A 16,079-nucleotide genomic window follows, 5' to 3' on the forward strand; every position below is an offset into this window, starting at 1 on the left:
AAATGAATAATGTGATTTTTTACAGCTCCTATTCTCATGCTGTTTTACCTTCCTAAGAGAAGAAATATATATCTCTTCCCAAGATGAGCCTAATTCTTACTTAAGAGTCTTCTGATGTGTAAGAAAGGGAAAGGAAAGGGGGTGGAGGAGGGAAAGGAAAGAAAGGAATAAGCATGGTCTGGCATAGTGTTAAGTGCTTCTTATACATATCATCCTATTTGGTCTTCAAAACAACACTGCAAGTTAGGTGCTATTATTATTCCCATTCTATAGCTGAGGAAAGTGAAGCAAAGCAAGGTTAAGTGACTAGCTTAGAGCCACAAAGGTACTGAGTGTTTAAGACCATAGTTGAATTCAGATCTTCCTGATTCTGCACACAGTGCCATTTCTACTATATCACTTTGATGTGTGTCTCAAAAATACAGAGAACTGAATCAAATTTGCAAGAATATAAAATAAAAGTTATCTATAGTCATATAAAATGTATCAATCATCACTGACAAAAATGTGAATTAAAACAGTTCTGAGGCACCACTTCATACCTATCAGACTGGCTAAAATGATAGAAGGGAAAAACGACAATTATTATAGGAGATATGGAAAAACTGGGACATGAATACACTTGGTGGAATTGTGAACTGATCTAACCATTTGGGTGAGTAATAGGGAATTATGCCCAAAGAGTTTCAAAACTGTGTATATCTCTGACCCAGCAAAATCAATTAGGTCTGTTTTCCAAAGTGATCAGGGAAAAAGGAAAAGAACTTATATCTTCTAAAATATTTATAGCAGCTCTCTCTGTGGTAGCAAAGAACTGGAAATTGGGATGTCCATCAAGAGAAGAGTGGCTGAATAAGTTGTGAAGTAATATTGTTCAAAGAGTAAATGAAAGACCAAGTAATATGAACATTTAAGACAACTGAAGGACATAGGAAGGAAAATGCTATCCACCTGATATGTAGAAGTATGTAATGTTGGTTTTCTCTAATACAGAGTTGGGAGAGAGGGGGATAACTTGAAACTCAAAATGTAACAAAAAATAACCCTGTTAACAATGATAGTGCTGGTGGGGGGAGGGAAGTAAGATTGGGGAAAAATTGTAAAACTCAAAATAAAATATTTTTTAAAAAATGATGGTGCCTTAGATTGAAATTGGGAAGTATGTGTAGACTGTAGATAATCTATCTTGGGAATCTACCTGCCCAGACAAACATTGGAATTGTATAAACGCAATTAGAGAACACTTTTCACAATAAAAACATCATGTCTGAACAAAAGGAAAAATATCAATTGCTCACAGGTAGGATGAGACGCTATTAAAAAAAAGACAATTCTAGCTAAACTAATTTACTTATTCATTGCCATTCCAAACAAACTGATTTTTATAGTTACCAAAAAAAAATAACAAGATTCATATAGAAAAGCAAAAAGGTTAAGAATATCAAAGAAATTAATGGGGAAAAAAGTGTGAAGGAAGTTGGCCTAGCCATACCAGATCTCAAAATGTATTATAAAGTGGTAATCATGAAAACAATCAGGTACTGGCTAAGAAATAGAGTGGTAGTTTAGTGGAAAAGATTGGGTACATAGTGAAAGTAGTAAATGACCATAATAATCTAGTGTTTAATGAACATGAAGATTCAAGTTTTCAGGAAAAGAACTCATTATTGACAAACATTGCTGGAAAAACTGGGAATGGTGTGGCAGAAACTAGGTATAGATCAACATCTCACATTACATATTAACAAATTCAAAATGGGCACATGATTTGAAAGAAAGGATGATAGAAGCAAATTAGGGAAGCAAAGAATAATTTAACTGTCAGTTCTAAGGATAAGGGAAGAATTCATGAACAAATAAGAGAGAGTGGATCATGGGAATTTAAAAGAATAATTTTGATTAAGTTAAAAAGTTTTTGCACACACACACACACAACTAATTGCAGTGAACATTAAAAAGAAAGGAAGAGAGGCAGCTAAGTGGCAAAGTGGATAAAGCACTGGCCCTGGAGTCAGGAGAATCTGAGTTCAAATCCAGCCTCAGACACTTAATAATTACCTAGCTGTGTGACCTTGGGCAAGTTATTTAATTAACCCTATTGCCTTTCTAAAAAAAAAAAAGGAAGAAACTTGGGAAAAATTTTTACAGCAAGTTTTTCTGATTAAAGGCTTGATTTCTCAGAAATATAGAGAATTGAGTCAACATTGTAAGTCAAAGGATAAAAAACATACTTTTCAGAAAAAAAAATCAAAGCTTTCCATAATCACAAAAAAAATGCTCTAAATGACTACTGAAAAGAGAAATGCACAGTAAAACAACTATGAGGTACACATCACACCTATGAGATTGGCTAATATGACAGAAAACTACAATGACAATTTTGGAGGGTATGTGAAAACATTGCGACACTAATACACTGTAGGTGGAGTTGTGAACTGATTCAGCCATTCTGGAGAACAACTTGGAAATGTCCAAAGAGGCATACCCTTTAACCTAGCTAAACAACTCCTAGGTCTGTACCCCAAAGAGATCAAAGAAAAAGAAAAGGGCTTCATAAAGTACAAAAATAATAATAGTAGCTCTTTTTTTGTGGTGGCAAAGATTTGGAAAACAAGGGGATGTCCATACATCGGGGAATGACTGAACAAGTTGTGGTATATAATGGTGATGAACTACATTGTGCTTTAAGAAATGATAAGCAACAACTATGAAAAAGGGTAAAAACATCACTTGTACAAAAATATTCATAGCATCCCTGTTTGTGGTGGCAAAGACTTGGAAATTAAGTAAATGTCCTTCAATTGGGGAATGGCTTAACAAACTGTGGTATATGTATGTCATGGAATACTATTGTTTTATTAGAAACCAGGAGGGTTGGGAATTCAGGTAAGCCTGGAAGGATTTGCATGAACTGATGCTGAGCGAGATGAACAGAACCAGAAAAACATTGTACACCCTAACAGCAACATGGGGGTGATGATCAACCTTGATGGACTTGATCATTCCATCAGTGCAATAACCAGGGATGATTCTGGGCTATCTGCAATGGAGAATACCATCTGTATCCAGAGAAAGAACTGTAGAGTTTGAGCAGGAAATGATTACAGTTATCTGCTGTTTGATAAATCCAAAGAGTCCAGCTATTGGGATAAAAACTCTTCGATAAAAACTGCTGGGAAAATTGGAAGTTAGTATGGAAAAAACTTAGATTAGACCAGCACCTCACACCCTATACCAAGATAAGATCCAAATGGATACAGGATTTAGACATAAAAAACAATACTATAAGCAAGCTAGAAGATCAAGGACTAGTTTACCTGTCAGATCTATGGAAAAGGAAGCAGTTTATGACTAAGGAAGAGATGGAGAACATCACTAAAAACAAACTAGATGATTTTGATTACATTAAATTAAAAAGCTTTTGCACAGACAAAACCACTGTAACCAAGATCCAAAGAAATGCAGTAAACTGGGAAACAATCTTTACAACTAATGTTTCTGACAAAGGACTCATTTCTAAAATATACAGAGAACTGAGTCAATTTTTTTTAAAAGCCATTCCGCAATTGACAAATGGTCAAAGGATATGCAAAGGGAATTTACAGATGAGGAAATCAAAGCAATCCATAGTCATATGAAAAATTTCTCTATATCATTAATTATTAGAGAAATGCAAATTAAGCTTCTCTGAGGTACCACCTCACACCTCTCAGACTGGCCAATATGACCAGAAAGGATAATGATAATTGTTGGAAGGATTGTGGGAAATCTGGGACACTATTACACTGTTGGTGGAGCTGTGAACTCATCCAACCCTTCTGGAGAGAAATTTGGAACTATGCCCAAAGGGCAACAAAAATGAGCATATCCTTTGACCCAGCAAAACCACTACTGGGTCTATACCCTGAAGAGATGATGAAAAAGGGTAAAAACATCACTTGTACAAAAATATTCATAGCAGCTCTGTTTGTAGTGGCAAAGAACTGGAAATCAAGTAAATGCCCTTCAATTAGGGAATGGCTTAACAAACCGTGGTATATGTATGTCATGGAACACTACTGTTCTATTAGAAACCAGAAGGGATGGGAATTCAGGGAAGCCTGGAAGGATTTGCATGAACTGATGCTGAGTGAGATGAGCAGAACCAGAAAAACACTGTATACCCTAACAGCAACATGTCAGTGATGATCAAGTTTGATGGACTCACTCATTCCATCAGTGCAACAATCAGGGACAATTTGGGGTTGTCTGCAACAGAAAATACCATCTGTATCCAGAGAAAGAACTGTGGAGTTTGAACAAAGACCAAGGACTATTACCCTTAATTTAGGGGAAAAAATTGATATCTTATTGTCTGATCTTGCTATCTTTTATACTTTATGTTTCTTCCTTAAGGATAGGATTTCTTTCTCATCACATTCTATTTGGATCAATGTGTACCATGGAAACAATGTCAGGACTGGCAAATTGCCTTCTGTGGGGAGTGGGGGGAGGGAGGAAAGTAAGATCAGGGGAAAAATTGTAAAATTCAAAATAAATAAAATCTTTATAAACAAAACAAAAAAAAAAAAGAATTCTAGAGTTTGAACAAAGACCAAAGACTATTACCTTCGATTTAGAAAAAAATCCATTATCTTATTATGTAATTTTCAAATCTTTTATGCTTTATTTTTCTTCCTTAAGGATATGATTTCTCTCTCATCACATTCAACTGGGATCAATGTATAACATGGAAACAATGTAAAAACTAACAGAATGCCTTCTGTGGGGGGTGAGAAGCAAGAATGGGGGAAAAATTGTAAAACTCAAAATTAATAAAATCTTTCTAAAAAAAAAAAGAAAGAAAGAAAAGATAAGCAACAATTGGGTATGGAAATCTAGTTTACCCTAGAGGAAAACAGGAAAGCAATGGAGAAAGGGGGCTGGGGGAGAAGAGGGGGTGGTATAGGTGATAGAAGAGATGGAAGATTGTGGGAGATGGTAGTCAGACACAAGCCATTTTTGAAATGAGAATAGATAAATGGGCATGGGGGGAATAGGATGGAGGGAAATACAGCTAGCAATAGTAAGTGTGGGGATAAAACTATTGAAGCAATTTCTCTGATGGACTTATGATAAAAAATGCTATCCATCCCAAAGACAGACTTAATGGTGTCTAAATACAGACTGAAGCTTTGTTTTTTCCTTTTCTCACTTCATTTTTATTAAGGATTCTCTTTCTTTGTGTGTATGTGTGTGTGTGGGGGGCTCTGTTTACTTTTACAACATGACTTTTGTAGTAATGTTTTATATGGCTTCACATTTTTAACCTATACCAAGTAACTTGCTTTCTCAATGGGGGAATTGGGTTAGGAGGGAGAGAGAATTTGGGATTCAAAAGTTTTGAAAGCAAATGTTGAAACTTGTTTTCGCATGTAGCTTGGGGGGGAAACTTTAAAAATAAAAAAAATAAAAATTAAGAAATGATGAGCAAGATGCTTTCAGAACAACTTGGAAAAGATTTATGTGAACTGAGAAGAACCAAGAGAATAATATAACAGAAATATTGTATGACAATCAACTATGAATAAATTAGCTGTTCATAGCAATACAATGATCCAAAACAATTCTGAAGGATTTATGACGAAAAATTTTATCTATGTCAGAGAAAGAACTGAGTTCAGAATGAAGCATGATTTTTTTTTACTTTATTTTTCTTGCTTTTGGGGGGGAGGGCAATATGGTTAATATAAAACTGCTTTTTCATGACTTCCTATGTATAATTACTATCACATTTCTTGCTTTGTTAATGGTTGGGGAGAGGTAGAAGGGAAAGGGAGAACTAAGAACTCAATTTTTTTAAAAAATGAACTTTAAAAATAATCAATTAAAAAAGAAGAGTTGATTGAAGGAATTGGGATAGTTATCCTGCAGAAGAGAAGACAGGGAATACCTGATAGTTGTCTTCAAGCACCTGAAGGACTCTCAGAAAAATGTTTGGTCCCAGGAGCCAGAACTGAAAATAATGGCTAGAAGTTACAAAGGTGCCAATTTAGGCTAATGTCAGGAAAATTTTCCCAACAATTAAAGGTGTGCAAAAGTGGAATAGACTGCTTCATGATGAGTTCATGAACATCTTCCTCCTTAGAGAATCTAGGTTTTCTTTCACAGCAAGATTAATATGGGAATGTTTTACATGACTATTCATATTATAACCTATTTTGAACTGCTTGCCTTCATAATGGGGGGGGAGGGAGGAAGAGAAAAAATTTGGGACTCAAATTTTAAAATTTTTTTTTAAAGAATGCATGTCTCAAAAAAAAAAGAAATTCTAAGGTCTCTTCCTGAGGTCTCAGTGTAATCTGGAAAATTTGGGAAGATCTAGGTGTTACTGCCAATTCTGAGTTTCCATGAACTTATGGATATTGCCCAGGTCACTGACTTCCTGTGTAACAAAATCACTTATCCTTCATAAGCTACTTTTCTAACTCTCTTAAAATCAGGTGGTCAACATCACAAAAAAAAAAAACAAAACACAAAACCACAAATGTATCTACATGGACACCCTAGGCCCACTTCGGCCCAAATGCCCCAGGAGCAGTTCCTGGAAGCCAAAAAATAGTATAAGGTGGGAATCCAGGAGGAAGCTCCTATTCAACCACTGCAGAAGAGGCTGAAAAAAAATAAACCAGTAGAGAATATGAATTATCAAACATGGAGGCAGATGAACCATAAAGTATCAATGGCTGATACTTCCACAAGTTACAAGTTAAAAATACTACCTGACAAATACTGGACTCCCCTTCCTGCATAATTTACTCAGATAGCTTCTGGTCTAATCAATTTTGTGATCAACTAATATTAATAGTAATAAATGTACAAAAAGCACTGTGATTTATGGTTTAAAAGATGTTTTCTGCAAAACATTATTATGCAGATGATGCATTGCCCATTTTAAAAATATTTGGCATTTAATAGCTAGCATTTTAAACTAGCACTTTATCCTCATAAGAACCCTGGAAGGTAGGTACTATTATTATTCCAATTTTACAAAGGAGGAAAGGGCAAATAGAGGTTAAATGACTTGCCTAACATCACATATAGGTAAGAAGTGTCTGAAGAAGTGCACAAGCCTGGGTTTCCTGATTCCAAGTCCAGTTTTCTATCCACTGTGACATCTAGCTATCTCAGAAAAGGAAAAAGGATCCAAGAGTGAAAAAGTTTGTCTAATGTCATATAGCCCTGGGACTTGAACCCAGATTTTCCAGTTTCTGGAAAAAGTATTTCTGGAAAGTATTTTTTATGTAGTGGATGCTTCCATGACCATCACAGGAAATACTGATAAATGGTATCTGGAAAATGTACATATTAGCTAACACAAAATGCTGCTCTATTTAGCTTGAATGAGGTAGAACTGATGCTTAAGATATTTTTATACTTTGTAAAATTTTATACTTTGTAAAATAAAAAATTATGGGATTTGGTCTAATTCTTCATTTCTCACAGACTGAGAGCCAGAATTACTTATACGAACTTGAAGCAGAATGTACCAGTTCAGCTATTAACAGTTGATAGAAACACAGTGTCTGTCCAACATTTAGGTCACGAATGGGGCACAATTTTTCAAATCTATTTGCCTCTGTTTTATTGCTAACCACAATAATTAGTAGTAACTACACAGAAATTTTTGTGAGAAATAAAAATTGTTACTTTTATAACTTTTTTAAAATTAGTTTGATTACATCAAAAAGAATCATAACGATGTTAAGTCTCAAAGTAGAAAATTAAAATTCCACAAATATTTATTAAGTGTCTAGTGTATGTCAGAAAATATAGGGTAGAAAATAGGGACTGGCCCTATGATTTCAATGGGATAGAGAACTCCTATTTAAGTAAACTTCCTCTATCAAGGCAGGTCAACATCTCTTCAATTTATAATCCTGGAGAGTCACTTAGATCACTGAGATGTTAAGTGACATGCCCAGGGTGACACAGCACTGTGTGTGTCAGGAGGTAGGGCTTGAATTCAAGTGTCTCTGACTTTAAGACTAGCTATCTATCTACTACAATTTGCTGCTCAGTCAGGGACTATGCTGCACAAAAAAATACTTGGGAATGTTTAGAAAACACATCGAGATCAACAGGCAGCTCTTATCTAACTAGAGTTGAACTAAGACCTTTCTATACCATTCTTCTTCATTTCCATCAGAATCATACAAGGTTAGCATTAGAAGGGTCTTAAGTATAATGCAGTAGCTCCTTCAGTTTTAAGGAGAACACTTTTGTAGTATGTTGGAGTATGTTAAAGGATTCCATTAGTTAGAAAATTCTTTATATAGTGAGCCAAAATTATATTCTGTAATTTCATTTGATTTTCAAGAAACAGAATAAGCTTAATTTCTCATCTATGTAACAACCCTTCAAATATCTGAATTTAGCTATCATATCTAAACAGTCTATTCCTTCAACCATTAGTAAAAAGGATACATTCTTCATCATATGGTATCCTTACTCTGGATGCATGCTGATCTGCCAATGTTACTTTTAAAATATGCTACTTAAAAGAGGCATATGATTTCTTGTATTTGATCAGAATAGTGGGACTGTCAGTGAAATAATCTCCTAAACTACTAAGGCAACTAAGGATTGTTACTTTCTTTTGTATCTAAATCATGCCAATTCATAAAACTTGGGATCAAACTAAAGACCTTAGTAAAAACATCACTTGTACAAAAATATTCATAGCAACCCTGTTTGTGATGGCAAAGAGTTGAAAATCAAGTAAATGTCCTTCAATTGGGGAATGGCTTAGCAAACTGTGGTATATGTATGTCATGGAACACTATTGTTCTATTAGAAACCAGGAGGGATGGGAATTCAGGGAAGCCTGGAGGGATTTGCATGAACTGATGCTGAGTGAGATGAGCAGAACCAGAAAAACATTGCACACCCTAACAGCAACATGGGGGTGATGATTAACCTTGGTGGACTCCCTCATTTTATCAGTGCAACAATCAGGGACAATTTGGGGCTGTCTGCAATGGAGAATACCATCTGAATCCAGATAAAGAAATGTGGAGTTTGAACAAAGTTCGAGAACTATTCCCTTTAATTTAGGGGAAAAAACCTGATATCTTATTGTCTGATCTTGTTATCTCTTATACTTTATGTTTCCTCTTTAAGGATATGATTTCTCTCCCATCACACTCAATTTGGAGCAATGTATACCATGGAAACAATGTAAAGACTGGCAAATTGCTTTTTGTGGGGGTGGGGGGAGGGAGGTAAGATTGGGGGGAAAATTGTAAAACTCAAAATAAATAAAATCTTTAATTAAGGAGTGGCTAGGTGGCACAGTGGATAAAGCACCAGCCCTGGAGTCAGGAGTACCTGGATTCAAATCCCGTCTCAGACACTTAAAAATTACCTACCTGCAAGCCACTTAACCCCATTTGCCTTGCAAAAAAAAAACCTAAAAAAAAAATAACAAGCACATGTACACTCTATTCCCCCCTCCAAAAAAAAAAACACCTTTCCTTTGCTCTCTAATTTCTATGCTTTTATTATACTGCATTCTCTAATATTGTGTTCTTACCAAAAACTACCTTATCCCCAAAGAGCAGTTAAAATTAATTTACTGCATTATGGCCAGTCCAAAATATCTTTAGCTCAGTAACATTTCTGTGATCTAAAATGTGTTTACTGATCCATTGGATAGTTGCTCTTTAAATTACAATGATCTAGGGGTGGCTAGGTGGCACAGTGAATAGAGCACCGGCCTTGGAGTCAGGGGTACCTGGGTTGAAATCTGACCTCAGACACTTAATAATTACCTAGCCCTGTGGCCTTGGGCAAGCCACTTAACCTCACTGCCTTGAAAAATCTAAAAAAAAAATTACAATGATCTATTGTTTCCTTTACAAATATATTAATTAGTTCAATATTTCAAAGAGTTGTGACTATACAATTTGGGCGTTTACTCCACCAAATTTGACAATGAATGATTTTATGAGTTAACTGTGACAAAAACAAAACAAACAAAATATCCCAACTACATGGTAGCCAACTTTCTGATGATGAGCTTTTCCAAATTTGGTAGGCTGGTCCTTAGTCAAATGGCAAAAATTGTGTTGTTGGACTAATCCCTAAGCCTTTCTAATTTAGTGGAATTTGTTATAGCTTTCATTCTGGTAGAACAGTCTTACAGACTCCAGAGTCATCTTTATTCATGATGAGGTATTAGAGTAAGGCTTTAGCTGAAAGGCACTAACTAATGTAATAAATATATTTGCAATAAATATGCATTTTTTACAAAATCTAAGAGGGAGTGTATGAATTAATAGAATGACTAGTAACATAAAAACCACTCTGAGAAACAATAAAAACAAGATAAAAAACTCTAAAAAGCACATTTTCAGGATGTTCTTAACTCATAAGATATGAGAAGCAAGAACACTGGCCCAAGGGCAGTAACCTTGAACTTTAATCACCACTCATCCACTGTCCAATAGAAGACAAGCCATCTTAACCATTATGGCCTTGGTTTCTTTATCAACAAAATGAGGGTATTGGACTAAATTTATAAGACCCATTTCAACTCTAAAATTTTGATTCTAGAAATTTGTTAAGTCTAACACTGGAAAGGAATATCAGCTAGTCTCACCCCTTTATCTGAGTGATTTATGGTCAGAGGTTTGAAATTACCTACCCAAGGTCATAAAGCTTGATTCATTGGCTTTGGTTTTGTAACAAACTTAAAGTATGAGAACTAATCATTCTTTACATAATTATAGGCATTGAATCAAGGTTTAGTAATGGAGTTGTGGATTAACATCTTCCCCCCATGCCAAACCTCCATGGTATAAGATAGCATAGAGTCCTCACAACTGCCTGCATTTCAGAATTAGATTTGTAAATCCACATAACTTTTGTTTTTCAATCTGATTTCATAGGGTAGACCTGAAGAATGCTCTCCATAAACTTTGAAGCCCTCTAAGCATGAGTTTCAAGCTTAAGACCTATTTCCATATAACATCTGTAAACTAACAACAGAAAACCGTTAATGCCTATTAATAGTTAAAATTGATATGTGTTTTAAAAATTCACAAAGTTCTGGATATACATGACCTCATCTTAATCTTGCAACTCTGTGAGTGAAGTAATAAAGGTATTATCTCCATTTTACAGATAAGTCCATTAAAGTTGAAACATTAAGTAATTTTTCCACTGGCCAAATCCCAATTCCAAATTGTAGCCTCTTTTCCCTACATTGCTATAAGAAAATTCTACTTGTTTTTTAAATTTACTCAACCTTGTTTCCTTTTTCCTCAAATGTCTTATAAAACAATGAAAGTATGTTGGAGGGATGCAGATATATAAAGCATCCTACTCCACTGTGGAAGGTATGAATTAGTCTAACACAGTAAACAGGATGGAATGATTCAAAAAACGTAGACAAACTATTTGTAATTTTTTTTATCTTGAAATCTCAATACTGAATGTATATCCCAAGGAAATAAGTGACAGAAAGGACCTGAATGTACCCAGACATTCCTAGTAGTAGTAGTAGTAGTAGTAGTAGTAGTAGTAGTAGTAGTAGTAGTAGTAGTAGTAGTAGTATTTTTGATAGTTAAAAAGTATAAAATACATGCCTAATAGCTGATAGAAGTGTACTAAAAAAAAAGTAGTGAAATAGTACACCAGAAAGAAGGGAAAATATGAAAAATTCAGTGAAATGTGGAAAGATCTTTAGTCAAGAAAGCCAAGCCTCTCTCAAATTTACAAAATTCCTTATCTGTTAAATGAAAGAACTGGACTTGATGATCTTTGAGGTCTCTTTTAACTCTACATTTATGATTCTAAGCCATTGTGCCACAAAACTAAAGTTAAATACAACAGGCAACATTGATTTCAAATTTTTAAAGTTAAAGCAAACATCCTTAATTTTTGTTAAATGATAAACTATAAAAATGGAAAATGACATGTACTGTCAATTGTAATCACTTTATTGAGTAGCATTACTTAACTTTTTATAGGGAGTTTTGGGGTAGACAGAATTTTGAGGAAATCATCCTATCAAAACAAAATACATCAATATACAAAATTTTTTTAAAAATGTGAAATTTTTACTTAAATATTCCCAAGGGAATATTTAAAATAAAGTTAGAACTACATCACATTACTTTAATGTTCAATATTTATTTTCTTCAAGTGTTAAGGAAACTAATATTTTTAAAAGTGAATTATTCTTTAGGAGTTTTAACTTTCAAACTCTAACAAATACCAATACAAAAATCTGAAAAAAGTCTGCTTGGTTTCCTTCTCCTTTCTCCACTTTAACTTGGAAAAATTTCACAAGTTTTAGACAATTATGTAGATACTTAGTACAATTCAAAGCATATAAGGATCTTTTCACTTTTGCAATTCAATTACTTAGATGAGTATGTAAAAAGATATCATATGCTTAGAAAAATAGATCTGACAACTATTAGATTAGCAATTTTATAAAGGGGAAAAAAAGTTTGAATTTAAGCCTGAATTGTGCTTTTCTTTGAAAACTTTGGTAGAGGTTGATAAATGCTCTCTATTGGACACTGGGATGAGTGAATTTCAAATGCTATGAAATGGAAGAAATGCGATTTGAATTATTATTGAGACAAATATGAAATCTATTATTCCATTATTTAAAAAAAATTAAAGTTATCAAATATTTAAGTGGTCTGATCATTTGATTTGGTTTATTTAAATTGCTAACAGTGTGAGAACAAAATGTGACATGTTCAAAGAAAATGAAGATTTCCCCAGAGAAGACTATGCTAAAAATGGGATTTTTTTTTTACTTATAAGGAGTCCTCTGAAAGGAAAAAAAACATTGTATAAAAAAAGAAAGGATCTTAACTGAATCAGGGTTAAATACTTTCTTGCAATGTAGCAAATTACTGGCTAAATGACTGTCAATGTTAACATTCATCTCACTGCTGGTTTTGGAAGTTTACCAACAAAAGGAAATACATCAGGATCTAAAAAGTGGCAACAAATTAGAATGAATTTAGCGGTGCTCAAGAGTCAGAAGGGAGGGGGCATACAATAAAAGGTTAGTTAGTTAAATCTACATAAAAGTTAGTCTGAAATAAGATATCTAAATCAAGATCCAAATCATTTCCTCTTCTTAAACAATCCTATATTCTCTTTCCTGGAATTAGTAAACAAGGTTCTTCTGAAAGACATTTTCTGCCTCATTCACTAAGATTTTCTAGTGAAAATTCCCTCTGAAGAAAATGGGAACATACCAATTCAAGATGCTCAAAATGTACTAGCTGAAGAGGGGTCCACGGGGGTCGGATTAGCTATAACGTAATTTTGCCCAAGGCCTATTATTTAAGCCCCTCTACAATGCCTCACTCCTTCATTCTGGCCATCTCCAAATCCCGTTGGAGAATCTGATGGATGGTAAAGGAGAGATGTCAAGATGGTTTGACCAGGGTTTGGATTCTCCACTATGCTTCTTACTAAACTGTGTGCCGTGCCGATGAGCATGTCATTTCAGATCTCTGAGCCACAGTGCACTACCTACTTACCAAGGTTGCTGGAAGGAAAACGCTTTGCACTCTATTCTACTAATGAGAATCATCATCGCGAATGCCTGAGTCTCACGTCCTACGTCATTCTTCAATAATAATTGAATTTGGGGAAAGAAAGAAGAGACGTCAATCTAGGTGACTTTCATTTACGGTGCTTTTCTCGTTTTACCTTTTTCACAGGATGGTGATGAAAGGCACAAGCGTTTGGTTTCATCGAGGTCGAATGCAGGAGTCTGGAGTGGGAGGGAGGGGTCCCCAGCAGCCTCCAGGCGGGGAGGGGGAGGAGTGACAGCTGGGAAGGGGGGCACGGGCGCCAGACGCAGGGGTACCCGGGTGCCCAGGCGCCCAGCAGGGCGGTCCCCAGGGGGCTGGGGCCATCGAGTGCAAGCCCCTCGGCCCGGCGGGGGCTGGCCCAAGGTCACGCAGGCGGGCAGGGCGGGAGGGGCGGCGCTGGGGTCCCGCCTCGCGATGCTGCGCCCCGGCCCGGCCCGGCTCCGCGGCCCCGGCGCGGGCGCCTGACGGACAGAATGCGGCACCCGGCCGGCGGCGGGGAGGAGCGGGGCGCGGCGCCGGGGGCAGCCCCCGGGGCCCGCGCCCGCCCTCATCCCTTCCCCCTCCTCCCGGGAGGAGCGGGCGCCGCTCCCCACACCCTCTCCGCTCCCGGCCCGGCCCGGCCACTCCCCGCCTCCTCACCTGCGCTCCCCGCGGCTGTCCGGGCCGGCGGGCCGGCGGCGCTCAGGGCTCAGCCCCAGCGCCCGGGCCGCCGCCGCCGCCGCCGCCGCCGCCGCCGCCGCCGCCGCAGTGCGTGCGAGGCTGAAGCTAGGAGCCGAGCTCAGGCCCTTCCGCTCATGGCTCCCTCTTCAGCCGCCCGGGCCCAGCTCGGCGGACGGACGGTCACCGGAGCCAATCACGGAGCGCGGAGGGAGGAGCGGCGCAGCCAATCCTGAGAGGGGGCGGGGCCCCGGAGCCGGGGCTGCCGGGAGGGCAGCCTCTGGCCCGAGGTGTGGCCGCTTCGGACCGGAGGGGCTGCTGGCCACCTCGGCGCGCAGGTGTCCCGGGCTCCCCGTGGGAGTGGACAGCGATCGCCACCTCCCATAGACTGAGGGGGCAGACGATGCCCTCTGCGTCACCCAGCCAGCCTGGGCACAGTAGACCCCGGAATGCAGATGGCTCGCTCGCTGCCCCGACAAGGGTCATTCATTCACTGAGGAGTCCCTTGCTAGGGGCAAGATGCTGTTCTGCGCTCTCTGCTTTCATCTCACTGCACCGTCTCTTGGTAAACTCATGCCAGAGGAGCAGCACTTATCTCTGTGCAGAGATGATATCCAGGTGGTAGCTGGTGGTGCCAGACTGATAGACTTCAGGAAAGACTCAAGGTGAATCCTGTATCCAACATACATATCTGTATGTATATATGCTCCATCTGTCTGCCACCACTAGGGACATAAATTATATATCCTTTGAGCATCTCAAAGTCTACAGGTCCAAAATAGAACTCATTATCTTCACTCCTTCCGTCCCCACTCTCCATCCTATCCCTGTCTCCCTATTTTCCCTATTTCTCTTGAGTCTTGCTCTTCTCCCAGGCATCCATCTTCTTTTAAAAAAAATCTGAGGGGTGCAGGGCAAATGGGGCTGGGTGGCCTGTCTGGAGCCGCATAGCAGGGTGATCTTTGGGTGTCTGAAAAAAAATCTAAATTTTACTTTATTTTCAAATCCTCCTTCCCTTCCACCTCCCTTGCCCCCAATCCTTCTGTGTGTTCCTATTTTTCCCCTTCTCTGTTGGAAGGTACTGCTATTCTCCCAAAGACTTAAGTCTTCATTTTCAAAATCATACTCTCCACCTCTTTTTAAATTTTTTAAATTAAATTTTATGTTATAATCAGATCCTCATTCTCTTTTTTATTTATTAAAGATTTTATTTGAGTTTTACAATTTCCCCCCCAATCTTACTTCCCTCCCCCCCCCCACGGAAAGCAATCTGTCAGTCTTTACTTTGTTTCCATGTTCTTTATTGATCCAAATTGAGTGTGATGAGAAAGAAATCATATCCTTAAGGAGGAAACAAAAAGTCTTAGAGATAACAAGATCAGACAATAAGACATGTTTTCTTTCCCTAAACTAAAGGGAATAGTCCTTGAACTTTGTTCAAACTCCAAGTTTCTTTATCTGGATACAGATGGTATTCTCTATTGCAGACAGCCCAAAATTGTTCCTGATGGTCGCACTGACAGAATGGGGGAGTCCATCAAGGTTGAATATCACCCCCATGTTGCTGTTAGGGTATACAGTGTTTTTCTGGTTCTGCTTATCTCACTCAGCATCAGTCCATGCAAGTGCCTCCAGGCTTCCCTGAATTCCCATCCCTCCTGGTCTCTAATAGAACAGTAGTGATCCATGACATACAGTTTGCTAAGCCATTCCCCAATTGAAGGGCATTTACTTGATTTACAATCCTTTGCCACCACAAACAGGGCTGCTATGAATATTTTTGTACAAGTGATCTTTTTACCCTTTTTC

General features: G+C 37.8%; 1 protein-coding gene across 6 annotated transcripts in view; it reads right to left on the minus strand.

The window, feature by feature from the left end:
• Positions 1-14,301, minus strand: part of MAPK9 (mitogen-activated protein kinase 9) — a 61,584-nt gene extending 47,283 nt beyond the window's left edge. For 5 of the 6 annotated variants that reach the window (XM_074212199.1, XM_074212201.1, XM_074212202.1 and 2 more), the window contains exon 1: positions 14,253-14,301. The gene's annotated coding sequence lies outside the window, so the exon portion shown is untranslated. Of the gene's footprint in view, positions 1-13,728; positions 13,849-14,252 lie in introns of those variants that run through there. The other variant, XM_074212200.1, reaches the window with a different exon arrangement.
• Between the last annotated feature and the right edge of the window lie 1,778 nt (positions 14,302-16,079).

Source organism: Macrotis lagotis, chromosome 1 (assembly GCF_037893015.1).
Source record: "Macrotis lagotis isolate mMagLag1 chromosome 1, bilby.v1.9.chrom.fasta, whole genome shotgun sequence".
NCBI lineage: Eukaryota > Metazoa > Chordata > Mammalia > Peramelemorphia > Peramelidae > Macrotis > Macrotis lagotis.